Source organism: Aquila chrysaetos, chromosome 18 (genome assembly GCF_900496995.4).
Source record: "Aquila chrysaetos chrysaetos chromosome 18, bAquChr1.4, whole genome shotgun sequence".
NCBI lineage: Eukaryota > Metazoa > Chordata > Aves > Accipitriformes > Accipitridae > Aquila > Aquila chrysaetos.
This window is the reverse complement of record NC_044021.1, coordinates 4,548,134-4,574,280: the sequence shown is the minus strand read 5'-3', so window position 1 is coordinate 4,574,280 and position 26,147 is coordinate 4,548,134. Positions and strand designations below refer to the sequence as shown.

Below are 26,147 nucleotides of genomic sequence, written 5' to 3'. Positions count from 1 at the left end.
CAAATGAAAACTATTGTGAAGACACCATGCCACAGGCTAAATAATGAAGCAAGTATTTTTCAACACCTGTGGTTTTTTCACACTGCTTGATAGGCTCTCAGGTCCTGTCAGTATGTAGCATAGACTGATTTTTGCCCTTCGGCCAGAAGAGTGATTTCAGGTAAGGTTGCAGTAGGACAGAGGGAGGGAAAAGAAAAAAAAGGTGAATGATGCTGATAAAACACTTTTACTTTGGAGTTCTTCAGACATCAGACCAAACATATGCTACCTTCAAAGCCTTTTTTGCACTTACTTTAATTGTTCTTTCTAAAGCAAAGTTCTCTCTCCTAAAGAAAAACCTAAAACCACTCTTCCATGTTCAACTCCCCAAAAATGAGGTTGCAAAAAGCAGTTCCACAGCAGGAACAACATATTCTATACTATGCTAATACTGTGCATACCTTAACAATAGACAGAGCATTCAGAGATGCCTGTTTTCACTTACGAATGGGGACAGAGTAATTCTTAGTTAATTTTGTCTGCACTTTATTGAAATAGTTATGAAAGGAGGAAGAAGAAGTATGCTTCAAACTTTGCCAATATCTAAACAAAACAAACAGCAGCAGGGTTTTGTTTTCACTTAAGTTTCATTATACTTCATATATAGAGAATTAGTGCAACTTAAAACTGTTTTGTATTTAAACCCATGTGTATGACAAGAGTAGCCAACATGCTCATTTGTGAGTGGAAAAGTCTTATCCCTGCCATTATTTCCTAGCATAATGTGTTTTCATGTGTTCTGGGAATCTTTTTCCTAAAACAAAAGTAGACCTTAACAAATTAGCAGACCTGAACCAAAAGCCCAGTCAAGAAATCTGAACTTTAGGGAGTTTACAACTGGCTTTATGATTCTACGGTAATGTTCCTCTACTACGATAACAGAACTTGGATAACGGTGGCAAGAGAACACCAGTCACACAATGTTGGAACAGAACAAGCAAAACAACCTTGGCAAGGCTTTTGCAACACTCTGAAAACCAAAGATACAGCCAGGAGCAAGCTATGTTTTCCCCAGGTCAGTACAGGTTACTCAACTGAAAGCTCTTTCTGTTCTTTCATGCTGCTTGTGCAGTTTGGCAGATGAGTCACGTCCTGCTCATTTGTGTTACAGCCTGCTGCAGGCAACCGATGTATACAACCTTAATGACAATCAGCGAGTGAAAATAATTGAATTCAACAAAATGCACCAATTGCAGGTATCTCGGATAAAAACAACTGCCAGCCAAAACATGACTGGTGCATTGCATAATGCATCTGTGAAGGCTTGGAAGTTATCTAGAAAACATACACACAGGGAGAAGGATTAACTTCACAAGTGTTAGTCCCCAAGTGGGAATTCAAGGTGTCCAGTCATTTACAGGTGATGTTCAGCACTTCACATAAGCAAGCTTAGAAAGAATCAGCATTACACGAAGCTGTTAATTAATGCACGTTAAACTTCAGACAATTCATGATAGAATATGCATGTTCAAACACTATGTTTCACTTCTCTGTTACTTTCTGTAGTTGCATGCTCATTGCAGTTTTACACCACCCAGAGGAAATGCTAAGGAGTAAGGTGAATGAAAGGGCAATTAGGGTTCCAATTAGCTGAGGGAATGACAGGATTTCTTACTGAAGTGGAAAGTACAGGACAGCTCTCCTGAGTCAGCTTTCTATTCTCTGTATATTAACAATTACTCAAGAACTTTTAAGAAGAAATCAGTCAAGAAGCCTCTGGAAAGCAACCATGACCTCAGGTAATCTGACTTAGCAAGAAATTGGAGGACAGCTTACAACAGTTTAATTTGAAATTCCTCAGTGGTATTTCTCCCATAAATTCATTGTTGAGTCATCCAACAAATATTGGATCTCCATTCCCATAGTTTTCATGCCAATTTGCCAAGCAAGCAAAATATTCCTCAATCTTTCTCCACACTCTGGCCAACTTTCCACCAGAAATCGGACAGGAGAGAGCATAGCCAACAAATATGGTAGGCAACACATGTGACATTAGTCATCACCCTCCAGTTGCAACAAAAGTTGTGACCGTGAGCCTGTAACCTAAAGGCAAAAGGCTCCATGTTTCATCAATACTCCAACAGCACGTGCTTCCTGCCTGATTGATTAGCTTTAAAAAGAGCAACAGAGCAGCAATCTGGGCAGGACCTTCCACAGGCAGAGTGACCATGAAATTTCCACCACACACATGCTTCAGAATGATGCCTCCCCCCCCAGCTAAAAGAAAAATCTTGGGAGCACAACTTAAACCAGAAAATTACCCTTTTTTTTCCCCCAGGACTCATATGGTGGGAACTCCAGAGAGTTTGGGAGGACCAATATCAAAAGAGGCCTTCCAGTTGTGAAGCAAGAGATATGCTATGAAGTAGATGGATATAAGAACAGACATGAAAGGGGTAAAGTGTTAAGAAGAAGAAGAATCAATCAAAAAAAAATGAATTCAAAATTGCCAGAACTTTCATAAGACTTTTCAGAGATGGGAATAAACTTGTGACGATGAAGAAAAAAAAAAAAAAAAGAAAAAAAAAGATTAAAATTAGAAAGGGTCTTATAGGACTATTGGAAGCAGAATGCTGTCAAAAAATATTCCTTAGAGCCCTGGCACTTAAAATAAAACATTCAAAACAACAAAAAAAACATAAAATTCAAGATACTAATAGACCCTTGGGAGAAAGCAAACTCCAACTAAAGAAATCTGCAGGTGATGTTCTCTAGATGACAGCACTATTACAGTCTATAAACGTTTAGAAAAAGCAATTTGGTCTCATTTGTTCCAGTTCATTTAATCTCTAAACAGAGAAGCTTATCTTCTCAAGCCAAGACTAATGAAGAAGGAATGTCTTCAGCCTAATAGGTCAAATGTAAACAGGTTTAAAATTAAACCATTTCCAATACATTAGAAATGACCCTACCCACATGATTGTTCACACTCATCTTCCTCATCTGGAAGAGGAAGTCCAGACCTGACTCCAAGTTTCCTGCCCTGAGTTTTGTTCCTACCCACAGCAATTACTGTTTAACTCAGTGTATGCAATCAATTTACTTGGCAGATTTAATAACACTCAGTGGTATCACTGTGACTGAAAAAGAAGTTGATAGCTATGTGTTGCCTGGAGAGCCTTAGATAGCAAGATTCTCCTTCTTGGGAACTGAATGATGAGTCTGCTATTAACAGTGTTTCCAGCCCTACTCCTGCTGCTCCTTTATCATTTGATTCTTCTCTACAGTTCTGCAGTTTTACCAAGGGTTGGGTAAAAGCTGTCTCACTTGAAGGTCCTCCAAATATTTATGGTTAGATGTTGTTTCTTCCCCCAAATCACCTTCATTCTCTTTTTTTCTTGCATAACTATACAACAGTAGCACATTGTTAGGACAGGAGCTGGAATGAAAAGTCCTGGAATAAAACCTAGAAAAACCCCACCCCAGCCCCCACTCCAAACCTAAACCAGACAAAAACACACACACACAAACCAAAAACCTCACACACATACACACCACCCCAAAACCCACCTAGATAGTTACTACAATGAATACTGAAACAGAATCAAAGCGCATAACCTCTCAGTGACAGGAACCCTTTGCCAGATCTTCAGAATGAATCCCAATTAGTGGGGGGGGGGGGGGAAGAAGTCAATAATTATGATAGGTATTTCATGAGGAAATATATGGATCTGAACAACAGCAGAGAAGAGCTAGGTTTTGGATTAAATTTTAGCCAGAACCTTTCTCTCTGTATCTTCTAATTTTGTAGAGCCTGATATACAAGTACTTGGATCATACTATTGCTACCAGAGGTTCAAAGCCTGCAAATTTCATGGCCACTGAGCTCATTGAACCTCACAAGCAATGAGGTGCCAAATCCCTTCTGAGAAGTAATGAAGGATATCAGATTTTTCCTGAATAGTCTCTGTACACTGTATTGCTTGATAAGGCCTTCTATTCCCCCTTCATTAACAAAATGGCACCCCTTCGCGTCTCAGCAAATCTGCTGGCTTCAGCATACTTAGCTACAAGAATGCAAGCTGTATGCAAATAGCCTAATTACTTTCCTCTATCCCTTAAGTCTAACCTAACCTGAATAAGGACTGATCAATTATAACTTATTTCAGTGTTTTCAGGGGACTTCTGTTTCTAATCAAGATTTTACATTTGAGCTATCCTTTCATGCTGCAAATACACAAGTGTAATAGTTTTTTTTCATTCAAGTTCAAAAAGTTTAAAGCTTCCTAGCAACTATCTAAACCATCAACTGAATCTGTAAAATCCCATTTGAATAGTGTGACAATATCAGAAGATGTTATGTAGCTGCTATTTTTATGACTATGTCACTGAATATACCTTTTGGTACAGCTCAAAGTACTTCTGGGGTAGCCAGTACTACACAGGTATTGGAAATAGTGATGGAAAGTTGGCCAGTAGGATTTAACTTCTGCTGCTGAGGAAACAACAGCAGAGCCAAGCATGCTCTTCTGACAGCCAGTGTGACAGCACAAATTGAGGTTAACCCACCTTACTTAGCATGGCCAGAAGAGTCTGGCTCCATCTTATCTTTACTCTTCCCTTAAGTAGTTGTAGGCAGCAATAAGATCTCCCCAAAACTGTCTCTTCTGCAAGCAAAACAAGCCCTGTTCTCTCAGCCTTTGCTTACAGGGAAGTGCTCCAGCCCTTGACCACCTTTGATGGTGCTTCACTAGACTGACTCCATTAGGCCAATATCTTTCCTGGACTGGGGAGCTCAAACCAAACACCATATAGCAGGTGTGGCTGAGGCACCAAATGAGGAGAAAGAATTACTTACCTCAGTTTGTTGGCCACACTTTTGCTAATGCAGCCCAAGATGCTGTTGGGTTTCTTCAGTGCAAGGGCACACTTCTGCCTCATGTTCAACTTAGTGGCTACCAGGTCCCCTCCAACGTTTTTCTGCTAAGCTGCTTTTTAGTCAGTTGGCCTCTATTCTGTACTGTTGCATAGGATTATTCCTTCCCAGGCGCAGGACTCGGCATTTGTCTTTGCTAAATGTTGTGAGGTCCTGCTGAGGCCATTTTTCCAGCTGGTTGATGTTCCCCCGCCCTCAAGCGTATCAATCACTCCACTTAGTTTGGTATTGTCCATGAACTTGCTGAGAACACGCTCTATACCATCATCTAGGTTATTAACTTGGATATTAAACAGTGTTGGCCCCAGTATCAGTCCCCAAGGGATACCACTGGTAACTGGCTGCTAGCTGAACTTTGTGCAGCCGATCACCTGCTGATTCACATTGTAACCAATAATCTCGCTTCTGAAATGCATTTTGTAATGTGAAAAATAATTTAAAAAAAAAGAGTTCATTAAAATCTTCTTTATGAAAACACCCCCCAGTGTCTATCCTAACAGAGGCTTGTTTCCTTGAACTACAAGTCCACATGGCACAAGTTCAGGACTTTGAGTTGCTGTAAGTTAACCAGGAAGCACCACATACTCTCAGCGATGCCACAGCTCTGGGGATGATTTACAGTGAGAGCTGCTTAGAGTTGCTTTGTCAGAAGTGCAAGCTCTAGGACAGTCTGTCAGGATTACCACAGAAAGATGGACAGCTTCACAGTCATCCCCCCAAATCAGTGCAGTGGAGTACGTATGACAGGGATCCTGACTGTCCAGACCCACAACTGAAGCTTGCGTTTTCTCCACAAGCAGGATGCTGCACGTGCAGAACTTCTGCTCTCAGTTCCAAACAAACCTTTGTCCACTCAGTTCCATTTGCCGTTGCACATTGCTTGGGAGACCTGTATTTGATGTCAAGTATGAGAGATTCTTGCTGAGAAGAAACTCATTTAATAATACTGAAGTTTTTAATCTTCAGAAATTGACAGACTGTGTCTGCAGGGGGTAGGGGGAGCTTATGAATTACCTGGTTGGAATGCAATGCCATTCCACTTGAGCATTAAATTAAATTTTCTAATCCAGCCCCTCATATACTTATGCTGCTTGAGAGCTTCTTGATGGGATTCAAAGCTATTAACTTTGATTATTACCTGTAGTGGATGTTCCTATATAAATTCACTTGTACCACGTACAAACAACATTAGTTTGAGAACCTGTGCTATTAGCAAACACTGCTTCAAACTGCAAAGAAAGACTGCAGAGGCCTGTGCCTCAAGCAGCAGGAGGACACGAAAAGTATTTGTCTTCGTGGCTCTGCAGGCTGTGAAACAGCAGAAGAAAGCTGTCCCTGGAGAGTTTGACACCTTTGAGCAGTCAGCAACCACTCTTTTCATCTGTGAAATGGGCACGGGCATCTCTACCGCTCATGGCAGCATGGAAACATATCATGGCTCGGCTTTACTGTGCACCTCCTGGGCACCACAGAGAGTGATGGCTTGGCTCCGCTGCAGCTGCACATCTGCAGCCTTGCTGAAAACCCACTGAATGTCAAACACGCACAACATGCCTCTGCTGAGGCATTTAGCAGTGTCTGTTTTCCTGCAAGGTGCTCTTTCTGCTCTGGATACTGAATAGTCACGGCAAACTAGACAACAGAATATTCTTCTACTTCACACTAGGATAAAAACATGTCTCTTCAAAGATGTTTTCCTGAAAACTGGGATTTGCCTTACTCAAGAAGAGACTGGATTTGGGTGCATGTCTCCCAAGTCTCAGACAAATACCCTTAGTAACTGAACTTCTGGCCATTTCAAAACCAGATGGTACCTCTGCTTCCCCAGACACATGCACTCCTATTAAAAAGTTTTGATTCCAGCAAGTCAGCATTTTCCAAAGAAAAAAATTATCATAAACATTCTCAGTGTCAATAGACAGAATAGTGCCTTTGACATCCATCTCTGAAAATATTAGGCTACTCTAAGTGCTTTATCTTCCCTTATTAAATTTCAAATGATTAAAGGGAATGGAAAAACAAGAGCCTGGTCCAGCAACACACAGACATGCTCTCTCTGAATCAAGATGCTCGGCTTTATCTGCGGCCATGCCTTTGACTTAAGCCCTAGGATCAAGTACCATAACTTTGCATCCAAATCTTGTATTGTTAAGCCCATCCAGAAGGCACGAGGCATTTCAGTGCGAGCCATCTGCTCTCTCCCATCCCCAGTTCCACGATATATTACTGACAAGTCTTACTGATAAATTTTGATAGCATAGGCAATTAAACATATACAATGTGTGTGCATGTAGTTTTTATTTTAAATATACATACATGTACACACACAGTTTAAAAATCCTTGGAAAAACAGGAAGAGGGGAAATTAAAATACACAATGTTTTTAAAGGGCATGGATTCAAGCAGTGTGAAACTGGATTATACAGAAGACTTTGAATTCATTAGCTCTGTCAGTCTGTGTCATGGCAGATGTGGAGAGGGCAATGGAAACGCTATTTGCAAGCAGCTTAGCTCACTGCCTGCTATAAACAGATGATCTGTGACAATCACCTGACTTCCATGAAAGTACTGATTGACAGAGAAGTTTTCTTGCTCAGAACTTAAGAAAAAAAAGAAAATAAAAGTTAAAATTAAAAGCCCCACACCTTTGCAGCACTATAGGAAGACCTGGGCCGAGCATAAACACCAGCCCAAACTTCCCAGAGAACTCAAGTTTTAAGCACACTGGAGACCTTCAGATTTAGGAGCAGATGCATTACACACTTTGTGAACCCTGAGAGAAGGCGGAACAATCCCTGCAGACCTCACCAGCAATGCCCAAAATTCTGGGAAGGAGCTAAGCATGAAAGGATCAGTTTTAGATCTAGCCCTACTTTCTCTTCTCACTGGCGGCTATCTCAAAGGCAAACATTCCCACACTCACCTAATACTACATAAAGTTCATATCCTTCACCACAAACACATTTTATTTCTTCATTTATTTCCATCCTACCTGCTGGCAGCTGCCACTTAAAATATACTAGTCCATAAACTCATTTACTGTACACTTAGCTAACAGAAGTTAGCAAGCTCTTTGTACAGCTTAGAAAGAGATATGACCATATTTCTGCACTCATAGGAAAATACAGGATCTGTAATAAGTCTCCCAACTGCTTCTGTGGCCTCAACTGTCACTTTTATGATCTGGGAGATTTAACTACCAGGCTTCTATAGTAACTTATGCTAACAGCATAACTTGCTGCTACTCAACAGAAGAACCCTTTTCCTCCCTCCCTCGCATACCAGATTTCTAATTAAAGAGAGATTAATCCATCTCATGTTTTGCTTAAAATATGCATTTAACATGCAACAGTCACATGAACATTGTTAACTGACTTAATAAATAGTCCAGCGTCTCCTTCCCTCATCCACTAGGATCCTTAACACCTCCTGCAAGCAAGCAACACCTGCTGTAACTTCCGATGACTTCCATAGCAATTCACACATCTCACAGGCTCGAGCCTTTTAAAGAGCTTAACAAGTTTGCATATATAATGGAGTTAGTGAGGAATGCTCTTTCCATGGAGCAAAGTTATTCCTTATCTGAAAACTACTCAGTGCTATTAATTAACACTTTCTTGCCTCTAAGGGTCATCTCACATCCATTTCTATTCATTCACACAGTGAGATAAGTAGCTGTAGCGGTACTCAATGCCAAGGAAGACAAGGTGGTGTCTCCAGCCAAGAGAAGTGGGGAAAAGACCCTGTGAGAGTCTAGGAATGGAAAGGGCACATCCAGCACCACTACCAGAAAGATGCTGCAGTGACAAAATACACATAGCTTTTCTACATGAGTGTATACACTGGTGCAAATTACAGCCACATAAAATACACACTTCTATTGCTATCTCAGATCAAATAGTCATGAAACACAGTAGATGACTGAACCACATGCATATTCAGAGGTGACTCCATCTCAGGGAATGCCACACTGGAATAGAGCACCATGCCCACACAATTATGAGATGCGGCAGGCTAGGGGTCAGGGTGTTTGGGTTTTATTTTGGTTTGGGTTATTGGGGTTTTTTTTGAGAAACGATTGACAGAAGTTGCAGAAGAGAAGTGGGATCCTGTAACAGACTTTGCGGAAGATTAGAGGGAAAGAACAATAGCTCAGGGAGAACAGAAGAACCGTTTTCTCTGATGCTCTGCCAAGCTTGTGTTGAATAACAAAACAGTGTCCTAAAAGAATTTGTTAATATGGCAACAAGTCTCTCTTGGACTGATGAAAGATAGGGCTATGTAAAGCATTACTAATCTATTTGAGCACCAGTTTCTGCTACGCAAGTTAAAGCTATAGATCTTGGCTGTTGGAAGCCTTCTCATTTGTCAGAGTCTCCCTCTCCAGCGCCAGCGAGCCTGCAGTAGTCCTTGATGTGCTGTACGTTCAGCTGAGCAATTTTCAAATGTTTTCAGAATACCAACTCTTTCTAAAGTCACAAATTATTATCTGCAGCAGTTTCAGCCTCCCAAACAAAAAATTACTAGCTATCTAGAGAAATCAAGATATACCTTGTTAAGATCACACATTTTTTCCAGAAGAGATCCTAACTTGTTCTGATCCCACTAAACAAAGCAAGCAATGAAAAACATTCATTTACTGTAAGTCTCCTTTGTCCTGTAAGCTATCAATCCATACTTACCCTCCTGATTCTGGTATTTATGTTATTTTATGGCACCTCTTCTTAGTGCAGTAGATAAACACAGGCTCTGGCCCAGAGAATTTATCCTCTTATTTTAGCCAAGACACAATGAAGCGAGATGGGGAAGAATAACTGGGAACATGACAATGAAGCTATATGATTATGAAATGGGGTAAGGTGCTTCAATAGACACATGGGAAGAGTGGCAAAGAATTTGTAGAAGGATGCTGCTTTACACAACATATTGTGATACCATAGATTGAAAAGATGAACAGAGACAGTTTGGGTATGCCACAGTTGAGAAATGGGCAATTTACATTATTTAGCTGGATTAGTATGATTTAACTTTATGGATCAAAACAAAGGCAAAATCCTAGCTTAAGCCCAGCTATGCAGCTAAATCAGTGCCATGCAAAGCCACATCCTAAGTTTCCATGAACTGTCAAGAAGAGGGATTAAATACAACTTCAGAGCAATGCCTAAGGAAGGATTTTTACGTGCAATTGCTTTCCATGATCTTCAACATATGGTTATTGAAAATCAGATTGTTTTGCTCCCTTCCTATAACACAGGTTTCTGATTACATTTGTCTTCCCTTCTCTTCTAGAGCCGTGTCATGAAAAAAGAATCTCACAACTACGAAGCGTTACATGCTCAAAGCAGCAACTCCCTCCTCTCCTATGAGCATCCCAGGACAGCTTGTACTTATCTCGATCACCAGTGTACATATGCCGCTCAAATCAAGGCTGTGAGGAACTTGGCAGCATTTATCTTCACAGGCTTGCCACTCCCAGAATTTTGTTGTTTTCTGACCTGCATTATAATACAAAAGCAGCAGCCAGAAATGCCTAGTTTTGTTTGACTTAAGGGTCACAAAGATGTGAAAACACACAAGCTTGTACGGTTAAGGTGGAAACTGAACTAGTCACCTAATTTCTCAGAGCTTGACTAAGGCCCAGATCCCATAAAATCATTTTGGAGAAATGGGGATTTTCTGTTCCTAGGCCAAGTTTCAGGTTAGGATTAGAGACCAGACTGATATTTGTATTCATTCCCCTGTATGCAGTTCCTTTCAAGTGCAAGGAGAGACAAAAACACCCAGTACTACCACATTTAAGTAAGTTTAGCAGAATTTGGGTCTTTGGTGTTTATAGCTTATGAAATAACACTACAAATTGAAAAAGCTTTTTTCTTTTTTTTTTTTTTAACCAGATTTTATTTTCTACCATCTAAGGGCAAAGATAATTATAGGATTTCAGTTTTAACACTTGTAAACTTTCAGTGCTGTTGCATGACCTCCAAGACTCCAATGACCTTAGAAATAAAAAAAAAAAGAAAAAATAAAATTGCGGTCAGCATTTTACAGAACACTGCTATCACAGGTCACTAATGGCTCTTAAAACCTTCCAAAAAAGCAGAGATGCTGGGAAAACATTTAAAAATAACAAACCTGGCCCCCAAATAAAAACAACAGTACTTGATTAAGACTAAAACAATGCAGAGATTTCAATGTCTGTTATCTGCACACAAAAGGCCAGGGAATTATAAACTGAGCTAGGAAAGGAATATGACAGGATGAAAAGAAGCATAAACCAAGGAGCTCCTATCCTAAACTGTCCCTCTATGAAAAGAGAGAAAGTGCTTTATGGCAGAAGTGTGTGTATGTGATTTCTGGCTACATCTACTGCTGTGTGCTGCAGCATACAGACACTTGGGGATCTGCCATCACAAATAAAACGAGCAGTTTGCCAACAACATACCAAACATTAGTGGTCTTTAACATAACTACAGGTTTTGCTCACGATAGCATTGCCAAATGACAGCAGGGTTTTTGTTCAACTGCTTGCTTCACTTTCTCACTGTGGAACAACAGCCTGCCTAGCTATTGAAAACTATATACTGATAAATAAGTTTGTTATATGCATTCAGAAAAACCACAAGGTTTCAGTCATTAGTATTCAACTCCAGGGCCTTTAATCACACAATCATTTATCAAAACAGTTACTGTGTGAACAGTAGAAAGAAAATTCTATGGTTTCTCACAACATAACACTAACCAACCCAAAAGTGGAGAAGAGATTTCCGTAGAAATACTCAGAGCCTGTTAAAAAGGAAGTTTCAAATCTAGCAGTTCTTCAAGTTCATTGGCTTGCTTTGATTATCATTTTACAAGCCATAAACTCTTAGTTGAAGTATGGTCTTTTGTTTCCGTGTGGTCAACCTGTACAGGACTGGTTGAAAATACTCAAAGGCAATGAAAGGTAAAAATGGCTGGAGTTACTGTTAGCTTAAGGAGAACAAAATACTACCCCATACCTGTCCATGACTATATCAAAGTTCAAGCCATTGAGACACAGAAAGCAGAAAGACAGGTGCCTTCTTTAGTCAGCTAAACCATGTTAAAACCTTGTTAAAAAACTACTGGCATAAGAGCACAGTATGGGCAAACTGTCTTTTAAGGGCAGAAGAGCAGGAGATCAGCATCCCTGTGCTGTCTGTTCACAGACTGTAAGCGGTCTCCTGAAAACCACTATCAAAGGCAACTAAAGGCCAGTTCAGCACCACTACAGACAAGGTTCATTAGTCCACACTCAAACTGAAAGAACTAGGCAGGACAAAATATTAGCATCTTGCCTTTGTCAGTTCTAACAGAGCTGGAAGTAATATCTTTGCCGTAAAGCAGCCTAAGATAATCCAAGCAACTATTCTTCCCAACTACACCGCTCAGACTAGTCAGTTGTCAAAAAACACAAAACCCAAATCAAAACAAAAAACCCAACAACAAAGCCCTTCCCATGAAACTCAGCTCTAGGAGAAATTCTTTCAGAATTATTAGAAAGTCTTTGCTTGTGTTATAACAACTTTTTTCTTTTCCCCAAGCCTCACACAGTCACATCCCACTCTCTCGCCAAAACAGCAGCCACTTATGTACCGCTGCTGAGGGACCTGCTGCTATGTGCATTCCTTTTCCTACCAACCAACTCAGGAGGACATGCACGTGCTACATGACTGGCCTCACGTTCCCACTGCATAGTCCAGCCCACCCCAAAGGTGTTTGAGGACCAGATTAAAAATTCACATTTGAAAACTTCCAAACGCTACTACAAAAAATATAAAAATGATGATCCATTAAGTTAGAACAACCAGCTCAATCTGCTAGCCATGTTAATAATCAGCACTCTCAAAGAAACAAGTAGAAAACCTGCTTAAGCAGTAGTGAGACAAGGCCCAAACCTCTTTACTTTTTCCTTCATGAAAAATATTTCTATGCAAAACACCACAGCTGTTTTTCAAAACCCAACAGGCAATGTTAATGCAGCGCTTGCTGCAATGATACAACTCTAAAGCTAAGTCAAAAGCATTCGCTTCCACACATCATACCCCATACAGTGGGTAGTTGGATGGTGCTTTGAGCAACCTGGTCTAGTGGAAGGTGTCCCTGCCCATGGCAAGGGGATTGGAAGTAGATGATCTTTAAGGTGGCTTCCAACACAAACCATTCTGTGATTCTTTGGACAATACATTATGTGCCCAGTTTGTGCTGCTGTCCCTTTGCCAGTCCAGTACATTCAATGACTGTCAAAAACACAAGGAAAATAGGAAGATATAATTTCTTGCTGGGAGGAAGTGAATAAGCAGACATTCCAGTGTTTTGCGGTCTCTATTTCAAATAGGAATTCAGCACTGCTGAAAGTTTGCCCAGTCTCACTCCACAGTTAACAGAGCAGGACAAAGGGAAGGCCGTCCTGTTGTCTCCCTTGGTCCACAGGGGAATTGCCAGAAATTCTATCCATAAACCAACTCTGCCTCTCCTGAAGAGTCAGCAGGGCTGATGGCATGGACGAGTCACTCTACAGGTAAGGGTGGAAGTGATGCCAGAACTCACTATTCATCTGCATAAACCTCTCCAGCAGTCCAACGAAGCAATAGCAGCCATATGAAGACATCAGACAACTTGGCTTCCTGCTTGTGAAGGGAAGTAAATCAATATCTTATGACTTCTACTTCCAGAAAACAGCACCAACAGATATCGATCATCACTTGACTTACCACATCCCAAGAGGGACAGACTAGGACTCTGTGGCAGCCCAGGCAACACGTTGCAGTAAGCCAGCCACAGCACCCTCCATTTGTCTGTAGAGTGCTTGTTGCTCTCCAGCCAGGCTGGAGATGACATCTCGGCAAGCTGAGAAGCAATCTTAGTTCCTTCCAGAAGAAAAACCCTACTCTTCCTTTTGATACACTTTCTATTTCAGAAGACCTTTCCTCTTCTCCTTCCACTATCTCAGGGGTAGATTTGTGAAACTCTACCTCAAATTCCTTTTGCAAATGGTTTTCAGACTACTTCCTAGAATGGGTCCAACTTTTCTGTTTACAAGTTTACAGTGTTTGAATGTAAATTTCAGCATAAACATTCTCCCTGTCTTGGCTACTTTGTTTCCTTCTTCTGGAGCGTGCCACCAGTTACCTAAAAAAACCCCAGCTCTAGTGCATTTGGCAGGAATATTCAGGTAAGGCAGCATGTAGAGATTAGAGAGTCCAAACCCACTCCTCTTCTCCAAAACCTAGGAAGAGCTTCATTACCTAAATTGATGTGGGGGGAAACAGAAAAAGGAAGTTGGGGGAATTGGAACACTGAAAAAATTGTTCTGAAAGATTTCACATTGAAAAAAGCTAACAATTTTTAGTGCAGCAGGTATTTCAAATAACATTAGTCTATTTCAAGGCATAGCATTGATCAGCTGCAGCTCCTGTAAAACAGGGCTGCCAAAAGGCAGTCTGTAGGTACTGTTTAAATAGCCGAAGACTTTCTCCCTTTGCACTGGCAGAAACTGTTTGTGATACTTGAATGAAGTGTGTTGGTAAAACTTTGTTACATACAATAGGCCAAGTTATTGATGGTCTTACTAAAGTGCTTCTAATGAAGTATTATCACCACCATCATTATGCATAATGGGGCATATCCATTTTCCAGGTTTTCCTCTAGAAATTAAAATTTCTTCATTATTGTGCCATTATAACAGTGACTCCATTTAAGTAGCATTTCTGAGCCTTGTGGATATAATGCTCATTTACCTAGCATCAACATGAGTATTTTCTATTTTTCTGCTAAAGAAATTAACAAGGGAAAAAAACCTAACATGTTTCTAGCTTACTTGGCAATGCAAGACCATTTGCAACATTCAGTATATTTGATACCATTTAAAAGAAAAACAAAGTCACCCTTATTTCCTAAACCTATGAAGCAACATTTTCTATCTGATAATTAAATATTCCTAATTTTCCTCACTCTAGAAGTAGCGAAGTTCAGTTTCACTAAGAAATCACTGATGACTGCAGACTCCCCATAAAGTTATTACTCCCCATAAAGTAGTATTTTTCTGACGCTTTCACTGTACATCTCTAGGAACAAGTCACCTCTTACCATGTCAGTGCAAGCCATTCAATAAAATTGAGTTTGTGCCAGAAGGCAGACTGTTAACAGCTGTTAAACTTCTGAAGTTCGTATTACCTGTTGGGCAGTTGATTAAAGCCATGAATGATCTCATCTTGAAAGGGAAGCGTCTACATGCAAACATACAAATGTTTGTACAGGAAATTATATAATAATTATTTCATTATTTATGTAATATTTTATATATATGTGTGTGTGTATCTATCATTATATATATATTAACAATAACAGAGTTACATTTTGCCAATACAAGCACTGGGTCAACACCAGACAACGCTACTGACAGCAGAGTAAGACATAGTAAGAGTCCAAACTGGCAATGGCAGGAGGCCAGATGTAGGAAGGTAGTTTCTGTATCTGCTTCCTCCAACATGTGGATCAAAAGTGAAGTTGCAATCCCACTGCCTGGAGGTGACCCTAAAAGTTACCGTACCACAAATTACATTTCTCCACATGTAGCACTACTCAAGCCTGCCACATAGCCCCTTTGAACCGAGGTGGGGATAAGGGAGAGCATGCTAAGTCTGACATTAAATGAAGAAAAATGCGGTCCAGCCACTCTTTCCAAAGTTGTGCTGACCCATAAAAATTAGATATGATATTTGAGGTATTTTGTTCCATTACTACCTTTCAGGAGTGGCTTTTCCTAGAAGAGGCTTCATATCCTATTTTACTTTAGCAGAACCCGCCTCCTAGAAAGGACTAATGCGCACTATTTATTCTACTTTGGCAAGTCATTAAGTATTTTCTTATCGATGTATACTGCTCATAACAAGTGTTTAAAGCCCCCTCAATCTGCCAGGGGAATGCACATACAGAAAGGCATGGTTGCTCCGCCACTAGGATTTAATGATTCTAAAACCTGAACTGTAACACAACCTGAACCCCCCCAGTTTCCAGTTCTAGACTACTCATATCATCAGTTCACAGTCAGAAATCTACCCTACCTGATTTTGCAGCTGTGTTATTAAGTATCTTCTCCAGCCATCACTAAAATGAGATGAAACGAAAATGCAAACTGGAGAAGCCATTTCCAGCAGATAAACTCCTTGCTAGCTCTCTCCTGCCTGTTTCTAAGCCAGCCTTCTATCTAGAGGAAAGACCTTTGTGATTTTTTTCCTGCTTTATTATTAGGCTGGAAACAATAGCCTTTTTGTTCTACAGCAAGAATACAGGAGCCGAAGCTCCGTGCACAATTGTGTGATCATCGCACGGCCCTGTGTCCCAACCTTTCCGAAACACAGCAGGCACAAAGCTATCCAGCTGACTAGTGAGAAGATAAAGGACGGTCCAAGGGAAACAATGAACAAAATTGTCACTTCCAACAATGCAGAAGGCCACTTCAGTATTCCCACAATCTCTTGCCAATTTTTCTTTCCTTGTGCAATTTCCTCCATCAAATAACTGCTGTCAGTTTTGACTGTTTAAATGATTAATTATTCTGACCATAAGTATTCTTAGGAGAAATGAGAACACTGACCTAGAGCTGGAACATTTATTTGTAATAATAATCATAACTTTATGTCCTTGAACATGAAGGAGGGTCTGAGACACTGAGCAGTTTACTCTCTAAGCTCTAAAATCCAGATACTGCCTGGCTCAGCATCTCCGAGGTAGGTCTAGCCTACGAGGACCAAGCTCCAGATCACGTAGTCCCTGTGGCGGACACCCATGTAACAAAACTACTCTACAAGCCAGGGCAGAAGTATCATTCCAGAAATAGAGAGACTTTTCTAGAAGTGTTTTTGGCTAGTTATGATATAACTGGAGCCTTCCGGGTGTGCAGCAGCAGTAGTCTCTGTGCAGATTTTCAGCTGGTTTACAGCTGTGCCTGTTCTCTGTAGCATCAAAGGATTTCAGTTAGCTGCTTTACTCAGCCACACTAGCAGATATAATGATAATATGCTGTGCTTGTGTTTTGAGCGGGTCAGAGTCCCACAAGCAAGTAGGAAATTTTTGTGGTGTTCATTCATTAAAGCACATTGTCCCACTTTGAAAAAAATAAAGGGAGGACTAGATGATGCCCACCTTAAGACAACTTTTCACTACTGCGCTGCAACTAATTGACCAAACGTAGCAGCAGGGCTGCAAAGTGCTGCTAGAAGCGCTACTCCTTCACTTTGCAAAAGTAAACTACACACCAAGCTTAGTGGTGAAACTCTTCACCACAATTATAAGTGCATCTGTTACTTCTAGATGAAGAGATGATCGTTTTAGGCATGATCTGTTTTGCACATGGTGACCAATCATGCTAAACACCGTATATTCCATTCAGCAAAGCCATACAGATTAAATGGCCATAGAGAAACCCAAATATACTATGAAAACAAGAGGCTTGCTTCAATTCATACTGCTCTACCTTGACAGCTCAGGTGCTTGTGATCCAAAGTAGTCTCTGACTCATGCTGGGGAAGAGAAGATTCATCCTAAATTCAGTACAGTTCTAAGATAGACATCACTCAACCTCAGTCTGACTGTCCTTCTTTGAACTCCACACTGTATTCCTTGTATTTGGGGGGGGACGGGGGGGTGTCTCCCCTCCCCTTTAAAAAAAAAAAAAAAAAGTAAAAAAAGGAAGAAGAACAGGCTAGTATTTTCTTCATGTCTCGCTTCTTTCCATTGCAGTACTCCTACCCTGCAAGACACTGGTGGAACATTTACCTCTTGAATTGTTGATGTTCAGCTATTAAATTATATCTCATCTAAAATGTGCTACTGATCTGGTACACAAAACATGTACCAGAGATGTATTTAAAGCAGTCCTAACATACCTCTCTTCTTAAGAGAAAAATCTGCCTCCAAGCACAGAGATAAAAATAAACAGTCCATATTCAGGAAGAGCCCCTTGATTTGCTTCAGATCATGATAAAATGATAGAAGTTGTCCTGCTATGCATTTACTTAACTAAAAATAGACTTAACTCACCTGGCAAAACTAACTGAAACAACAGCAGAAAAAACCCCAAATATTGTTAAAGAAAAATATTTTCATATAATAAGGCATTTCAAGTTATTATATAATACTGCATAACAATATATTTTAATGTGTTTACAATAATAGATATGATAATATGATGATACATCAGGATGATAATTAAGGAAATTGTAAAATACTTTGATTTTCAGATTTAACACTCAGTTATTTTATAGGCAACGTACAGATAAAGAATCCACAGCATTATGGTAGACATTAGCTATTACACCTTAGACATCAGCTACAGAATGCAAGCATAAAACAAAAGAAAGCATGTTAGGACTACATGCAAAATGATCACTCCAAAGAGAATTTCAGGTGAATGAAGTGTCCAAAAATGACACAGCTCTTAAAATAGTGTAAAGTTATATTACAGTAAAATTATAAGTTAAAAATGATTTTACAGTATTTCAACAGAGATTAAAGAAAGCCTTGATCTGCCAAAGTTATGGAAGCTAGAAGTAGAAATAAGACACTTAAAACCTTAAAACCCCCCAGGACTGAACATGTCCCAGATTTTGACTGCATGTTTCACATGGAAGCCTGTCTTGTTCAGCATCCCCATGCTATCACATGCAAACCCATCCAAGATCTGGCAAATAAAGGCAGGAAACAACAGGAGTTGCTACAATGAAATGGACAGCCAGAAGAGAGGATCTTTACAGAAGCTGTACTAATCATTAAGAAAACTACATGCAATGGAGATTTAACTGTGGATATTTTAGTTTCCCTGCCTCAACTTTACCTTTCCCATACAAATTAAAAACTTTGGGGGAACAGTCTCACTTGTATTACATAGCACTTACCACAGTAGGAACCCCAGTGCCTTTGCCACTTTCTGATCTGTGACAATAAGTGCTGCAGTAAGAAATGGGTGAGCAAAAGCATTGCCTGAGACAACTGAAAGCTAACCTGGCAATGGTTAGTTGTTCCTTACACAGTGCATTCCCTCCAGTGACACAGGACCTTATTTATTAACTAAAGCAATTGTTATAGGGATCTTATTTATCTCACCAGAAAATGATGTTCCAGTGTTTTGAGTTCCTTGTTCTCAAATGCTATTAAAGTGCCTTTTTCCTGAGAGTGATGACTTTTATAATGCAATCCTTGGCACAAAATGTAACCGGAGAGCAAACAGCATCTTTACAAATACTAGATGTGGTAGATGACCTAGGATATGTCTACATTGCTTCCTCTGTCAGCCCACTCTGAATAAATTAATATTGCAATGCAAATTTACACAGACTTTAATTTTATGAAGTTCAGTTATAAGTAAGTACACCTGAAAGCTATATGCAAAATAACAGCAATTATCATAAATTCAAAGAATTTATGACCAAATGCATGCTGGTTCTTGGCCTCTCAACTATTTGCTGTCATAAAACTCATGACAGTCACTGAATGAAAGGCTTTTTATTGCAGGATCATCCTACTAGAAGTCCAGAGCGCACAAATATGCTGGAAACACTGCCTCTAGTTCAATTTTAAATTATTCCAATATTTATGTTTCTACAGTTTCCATAAGGAACTGTTTTACCAGTAGGACCCAAGACTCAGCAGCTGCCTCTTGCACTCAGATAACATTTTCTTGGTTCAATTTTGCATGTGGTTCATCTCACTCTAGTATGGTTGAACTAACTCCACAGTGAAGTCAATAAAATCCCCTTTCCTTAAGAGGCAGTAGATGTTTAAGAAAGATTTGACCTCACAGAATGGTACACTACGTAGTGCTAAGATGCACTGTTCATAACTTCCACACAAACAGCCCTGATGAATCTTTGCTTAACTTGTGGCAGAACAGCATGCTAAATTTTGTCCAATTCTGTCAATTAATCATTACCTCCACATGACACAGCACATGGGAGCGTTGTGAAAGCAGACGAAAGGGAAGGGATCATACAGACAGAAGCTGCAGAGAAGGAGAAATCATATTTGCTGACCAGTGCATTTTTCCCCTTCACAAAGAAAAGGCAGAGAATAGATTATTTGGGGATAAAGTCATAATGAGACTGGCACAGGGAAATTACAGAGAAATAAGCATGCTAGCCATAACAACTTATATATGAACCACAGTTGAAGGCAAGAGGATGAGTTCATTACCTAGGAAAAATAAGCTCATTTTGTCATTGACTCCTTGGCAGTAAAACTAGAGTTATCAGTACCTTGCTCACATGGACACTGGTGACAGTCAAGAAAGTTTAATAAAAAGACATTTTTCCTCACCCTGTCACTCCCTACTAAATTTAAACACTACTGATTCTCACCATCAAACTAACTGTGCAGGTGGGCATAAGCTAGTGGAAACTGCTGCAGACACAGCTAAGGCACGGCACATCACAGGAAAATCTGCAGGTGAAATGTTAAAAAGGGAAACAGGGAAGAAAATACAACTAAGTATGTCTGTCAAAGAGTCATTGCAAGACAGTGCAAAACTAAGCAAAGGTTTTACCCTGCTTTTCTAGAGATCATAGAATCATAGACTGGTTTAGGTTGGAAGGGACCTTTAAAGGTCATCTGGTCCAACCCCCCTGCAATGAGCAGGGACATCTTCAACTAGATGAGGTTGCTCAGAGCCCCGTCCAGCCTGACCTGGAATGGTTCCAGGGATGGGGCATCCACCACCTCTCTGGGCAACCTGTGCCAGTGTTTCACCACCCTCATCGTAAAACATTTCTTCCTTATATCTAGTCTGAATCTATCCTCTTTCAGTTTAAAACTGTTACCCCCTGTCCTATCGCTACAGGCCCTGCTAAAAAGTCTGTCCCCATCAGAGAGATGCAGACATAGAGGTGTACGTGACAGGAAGCAGAGAAGGCCACATAAACTGAATCCTGAGTCCACACAGGTGGACACCACACAGGTGTCAGATGTCCTTCTTCTAAGCCAGTATTTTAATGAAGTCTAAACACACCACACAACTGTATAACCTGACAATGGAAGCTGCAGTCTCCTTTGTACAAGGATTATTAAGTCAGTTTAACTGCTGCCTGCTAAAGAAAAAAAATTAAATTCCTAGAAGTTTGATGACTTCCTGCATCCTACTGAGAAGTCAAATGTCAACCAGTCAAGAAAGCTAGGAAGGCTTCCCGATTTCACTAAAACTTCATGTTCCACACTCATATGCAAGGATGACAAAAAGTTTTACTAAAAACCAAAGTTGAAGGGAGGGAACAGATGAAATAACTGGAGTGCACTAAACATGGTCTTTCTCTTTAGGGTCTTCTCCCCATCTGACTACCCCTACATTACAAACAGTAGTTGTTTTATTAGGCTATGGCTGCTAGAGATGTGCTGTGAAGTATTTGTAGTGCTTGTGATGTGCTAGCCTGTGCTGATACCAGGCAATACGCAGTCATCCTCAAAATAGCATAAAGTAATTCTGACAGTTCATGACATACATTTAATTATACTATCAAATTGCAAGGGTTTCTCCCAGGCTCATCAGCCTGAAATTTAGTGGTCTGACTGTTCTGCATTGGATCCCTCAGCACACCAGCTGTAGCACTTACCACTGCAGCCTAATAGACAAAGCAATAGAGGAGAGTTGGCAGGCAAAAACAAAAATGTGATTTTATGGGCTAGCATATACCCACAAAAACAGTGGTGGAACACAAGCCCAATCAATATAGGACCATGGGGACCCCTGTTTATGTAACGTGAAGCCAGAACACATTAAACTCTCAAGTTCTTTCCAGTGTAAAGGTTTGCAGCATGCGTTGTACAGACCTTGGAACAATATCTGATTTACTTTGCCAGAAAAAACATTACAGATGGAACTGTCAAGTCTTCTTGTTTAGTGGCGCCTGCTTTTCTAACATGTGACTTTTTTAAATAACAACCGTCACTCATCGGATAAACTCAATGTCTTTTCCAGCACCTGCAAAAAATGCTTTGAGGACAAAGAATAGACTTCAAGAACTGACAAACTACAAGCTTCCCTTCAAAAAGCCATTCTAGGCTGTTTTAAATTTCATGCTTTTCACTATTATAATTCTGGTTTATTGTTGGTGTGTAGAACTGTGTCTGCCGATTATTTACAACACATTTTGCTATTGCTTTATTTTTCCACAGCAAGAGAACAGTGGGCACATGCTAGATAAGATCATCCTAGAGATAAATCGGGTGTGTGCATGATGTAAAAATGGCTGCAACAAGTTTAAGACTCCTGTTCTACATGTCTCGTTCATAATATATTTCCTCATACCAGTCAGGATTCAGAGAAGGCTTAAGGGTATTCTCAGTCATGTCAATGGGAATAGAGGAAAACCAGCACAAGGTGTATTCGAAAGGCAGCCTTAGAAGCAGGACATCATGAAATTTCACTGGGATCAAAACCTAAAACCAGATGCTGAAAACAAGTTCAAAGTTAGAACCAGAGTCTGGCTCCTGCTGCTTTCCTCACTTGTCCTTAGAAGCGAGGACTAAAAAAATCGTTACTACAGGGTATTACATAAAGCAGTCTTTTTGTTTAAATACAATGTTATTACAAAAAAACCCCAAACAAACTAATTTCATAACAAAGAACCCATAAAAGAATGCTGCAGCCATACAAGCCGAGAAAGAGTTAACGAATACAGCACAATAACGTTTTTTTGGGGCCTCCCAAAATTGCATGGGAAGTTTGCAGAAAATCACTGCTACCAAATAAAATCATCTAACAATTAATTTTAGACCATAAACTTTCCATCATGAAAACATCAGTAATAAACACTGTAAAAAAAAAAAAAAAAAAACCAAAAAAACCAACCAAAACCAGCAGAGCTGTAGTTAATCAGAATACCAGGAAGGGAAAAAGCAAACTTGGAAGACTGACACTGGCACAACCCTTGCTGATAAAAAGGAAGGAGCAGGAAGCAGGCAGCTCATGCGATATGGCTTAAGCCAGACGTATGCAAAGACTTAAAGATCCACAAGCAGAAAAATGAGTACTTGCTATCAAGAAGACACATCACACAAACAGAACAGTAGCATTTATGGAAAGGTCTGGTCAAAACAGGTACTTTGCTTTTTATGATTTAATTGGTTGTTTCTCTGGAAGACGTGTGTGTTTGCAAATTTTGGCTGGTTGAACTACAAGAAACTATTTCACAGTTCCTGCTTTGCTACAGGTGAGCCATCAAGACTGGAAACTATATTTTTCTTGTAAACTTAGAAGTACTTGAAGACCACCACAAAAAAGCTAAGTATAACAAGGTAATTCCTTAAAAAAGCTTTTCTAATGCCAGGCTACATTGATTGTCCATACTGGATGTAGGGATATTAAAAAGAAACTTTGTGAAAGGCAAAGTTATTTCCTCAGGCTGGTAGCACTTCAGTCTCTCCATGTCCAGTCTAGACTTTGATGCATTAGGAAAATCATGACCATTTGCCAAAAACACCAGTGGCATTAGCTATAGTTATTACTGGAAGCAACTAAAACAAACTTTATACCCTCAACTTCTCTCAAAACAGGTAGCATTTAGCAAAGTACACCTGAAATTTACTCAACAAATAGAATTTTAATACATAAATTCTAACTCTAGCACCAAAAGAAAACTGTAGCAACATGTTTCTGTAATAGAGATAACCATTTAATAGGAAGCAACTGTTGACAGGGGTCCATTAGATGCTTACATCTAATTAACTGCACACACTAGTCAACACTTCACTCAAGCGCTCAATATTAATCAGAGCTGCTAGCTAATAAGGGCCTATATGCATACATATCCACATTTATATAAACATATGGTGTTAAACATGATACTGTCAGTCTCCTTTAAGAGAAAATTTTAAGTTTGTCAGTTTACTCCATGTTTCTTACAGATGTTTTTAAATGAGTGTTTTTTATCATTTCTGTTTTTTTAGGGGAGGTTGGGTTTGTTTCTTAGAGGGTGGTTGTTTGCTTCAGTTTTTAAGACTGTTCATTCCATCAAGATAATGTTGAGAAACTCTGTTCTGTGGAAAATTTGCATGACAACCTAAACAGAGAAAGACTGGTCTCCTGTCTTTTCTACAGCAAAAAGACAGCACCACCTTAATCACAAAACGCCTGTTACTCAACCTAAATGACGGTTTTCTAATCTAATCTTCATTCAGCAACACAAAGTATTTGCTTTCTTGCAATACTACATTGCATAAGCTCATAGACCATCCTTGTTTTCCCCGGGGTTAAATGTAACAGGTACCCGGTTGGCAAAAGGTAGTCACAGGAGATTCCTATAAGATTTCCATTTCAATTAACTGAATTTCAAATGTTAAACTATATTGCCTTTACTTTCTGTAATGAAAGTGCCTGGAAAGTTTTAGTAACCCACAAAGCATTTCCTGAGGGCCCAAAACACTGCAGCTTTATCAATTACGAGATACCTGTCAGATCTAAAATATTAATGAACACTGCAGCTTGACAGTATGGCAAAGTGAATGACGACGTGCCTAAGGCGGCACTGCGACAGTTGCTCTACTAAGTCCTAAGGTGCTACGTATGCCTCATGATGCCATGGGAGGGTGATGCTCTTAGGCAACCTAGTGCCCATTTTGCTGTAAGGACACAAACACAGGACAAAGTCACTTTTCCACTGAGGTTTCTATATTCTTCTCCCCACTGTGTTTTAACCCAGGAACCATCCTGATTCCCCCCCAGCTGAACAAAAATAAATTAAAAATAAATTAACATGTACTAACTCAACAACAGTGTTAAGAACCACCATAAAACCACTGTCTCCTTCCCCAAGGCCTTTCTCCCTCATGAGCCCCAGAATTCCCTGAACAATCAGAACCAATTTTTTAAAGTTTTTCAGGTTTTAAAAATATTGTCCAAATCACCTCATTGTCACGAAGGTTTAGAGGAAGGATGCGGGAAGCATCTACGAACGCACAACTTGGTTGAGACACTCCAACATACAGGTCATGAAGCTCTCGCTCTCCTCCTCATGCATCTAAGGGTGCTGTCACTAATTGAATTCCAACCTGCATGCTTCAAGCGCAACCCCCCTAAGAAGGTGTCTGAACAGCACAGAGAGAATGCAAACCACATGCTTTTAGCTTGACCATACAATCCTCCATTAAAGGTTGCCAGCAAGACTTGTGGAATCAGTTGGTGGTATCCACGCTGGCTATTTGGGCTGGGATCCCCATGTCAGGTACTCCCAAATCCATTTCCACAGAAAGAGTGATATATCGATCACTGTGCAAACTTTTGACAACCAAGCTGTACACAGCTTGTTAGACACAACCAGAAGAGGAAGGAAAGCTACTAGACCGCACTGACCTAATCCCTTACCTGCACAAAGGGCAGCAGAAGCCGAGCAAAGGAATATACCTGAAGCCGCTGCTGCCTCCAGAAGAGGCTGGAAATCTGGCAGTCAAGAGGCTAAGAGTGTCTGTCCTGCTTATCTTGCTGAAGATCTGAGTAGAAATCAACCATGAATATTAGCTGGCTTCTTGCAATTGCCTTCCCTAAAGAACGCCAGATTTCTAACATGTTCCTGTGCCAAAGCATCTCTGATAAAAGTGTGGTTTTGAGGGTGGGCTTTATATGGGTTTGGATCCGTTTTTTGTTTGTTTGGAATTTGGGGGCAGGGTGTTTGTTTGGTTTGGGTTTGTTTAGTTGGTTTGGTGTTTTTTTTGTTGTAAGTCTTGGAAGGCAGACCTATAGCGAGGAAGAAATGCAAGGAGTCTTCCAGTCAGTCTAGATGACACTTAGTAAAGAAAATACTGAAAAAGCCTCATCACTGTATGAGAAAACAGAAATTAAAGTGGTGTTTGCAAGCTGTCATCACAGTAAAGTACAGATTTCTACAAGTATGAGCAGAGCCTAACATCCCATGACAGATTTAAATTTTCATCCCCTTTCCTATGTGAAAGGCAGTAGCAAAATTGCACTTTTAAATACAGAGATGATTCTTGGGGTAAGGGGATGTTTTTATACATGCAAACAATAGATTTTGCACCTATGGGAAAAGTTACACCTAATACTCTATTTTTGCTTCCTTCATTTTGCTTCCCATTCTGCTTTTCTAGTAGGATTCAATTCCTGACTGCCTCCAGCTGGCCAAAAGAAGACAGGCAAATCACCTAATCATTCAACTACCAGAAAACTAACTCAGCAGAACATGTTTGGGGTTTTTTTTTTCCCCTTTATAAA

General features: G+C 40.1%; 1 protein-coding gene across 5 annotated transcripts in view; it reads right to left on the bottom strand.

Annotated features, from left to right (window-relative positions):
* Window positions 1–26,147, bottom strand: part of FBXL7 (F-box and leucine rich repeat protein 7) — a 217,314-nt gene that overhangs the window by 56,968 nt on the left and 134,199 nt on the right. Inside the window, exons 1-2 of one of the 5 annotated variants that reach the window (XM_030042040.2) lie at window positions 16,000–16,037; window positions 15,023–15,109 (exon numbers count right to left, since the gene is read on the bottom strand). The exons of 3 other annotated variants lie outside the window; for them this stretch is intronic. The gene's annotated coding sequence lies outside the window, so the exon portion shown is untranslated. Of the gene's footprint in view, window positions 1–15,022; window positions 15,110–15,999; window positions 16,079–26,147 lie in introns of those variants that run through there. One more of the 5 variants, XM_030042043.2, reaches the window with a different exon arrangement.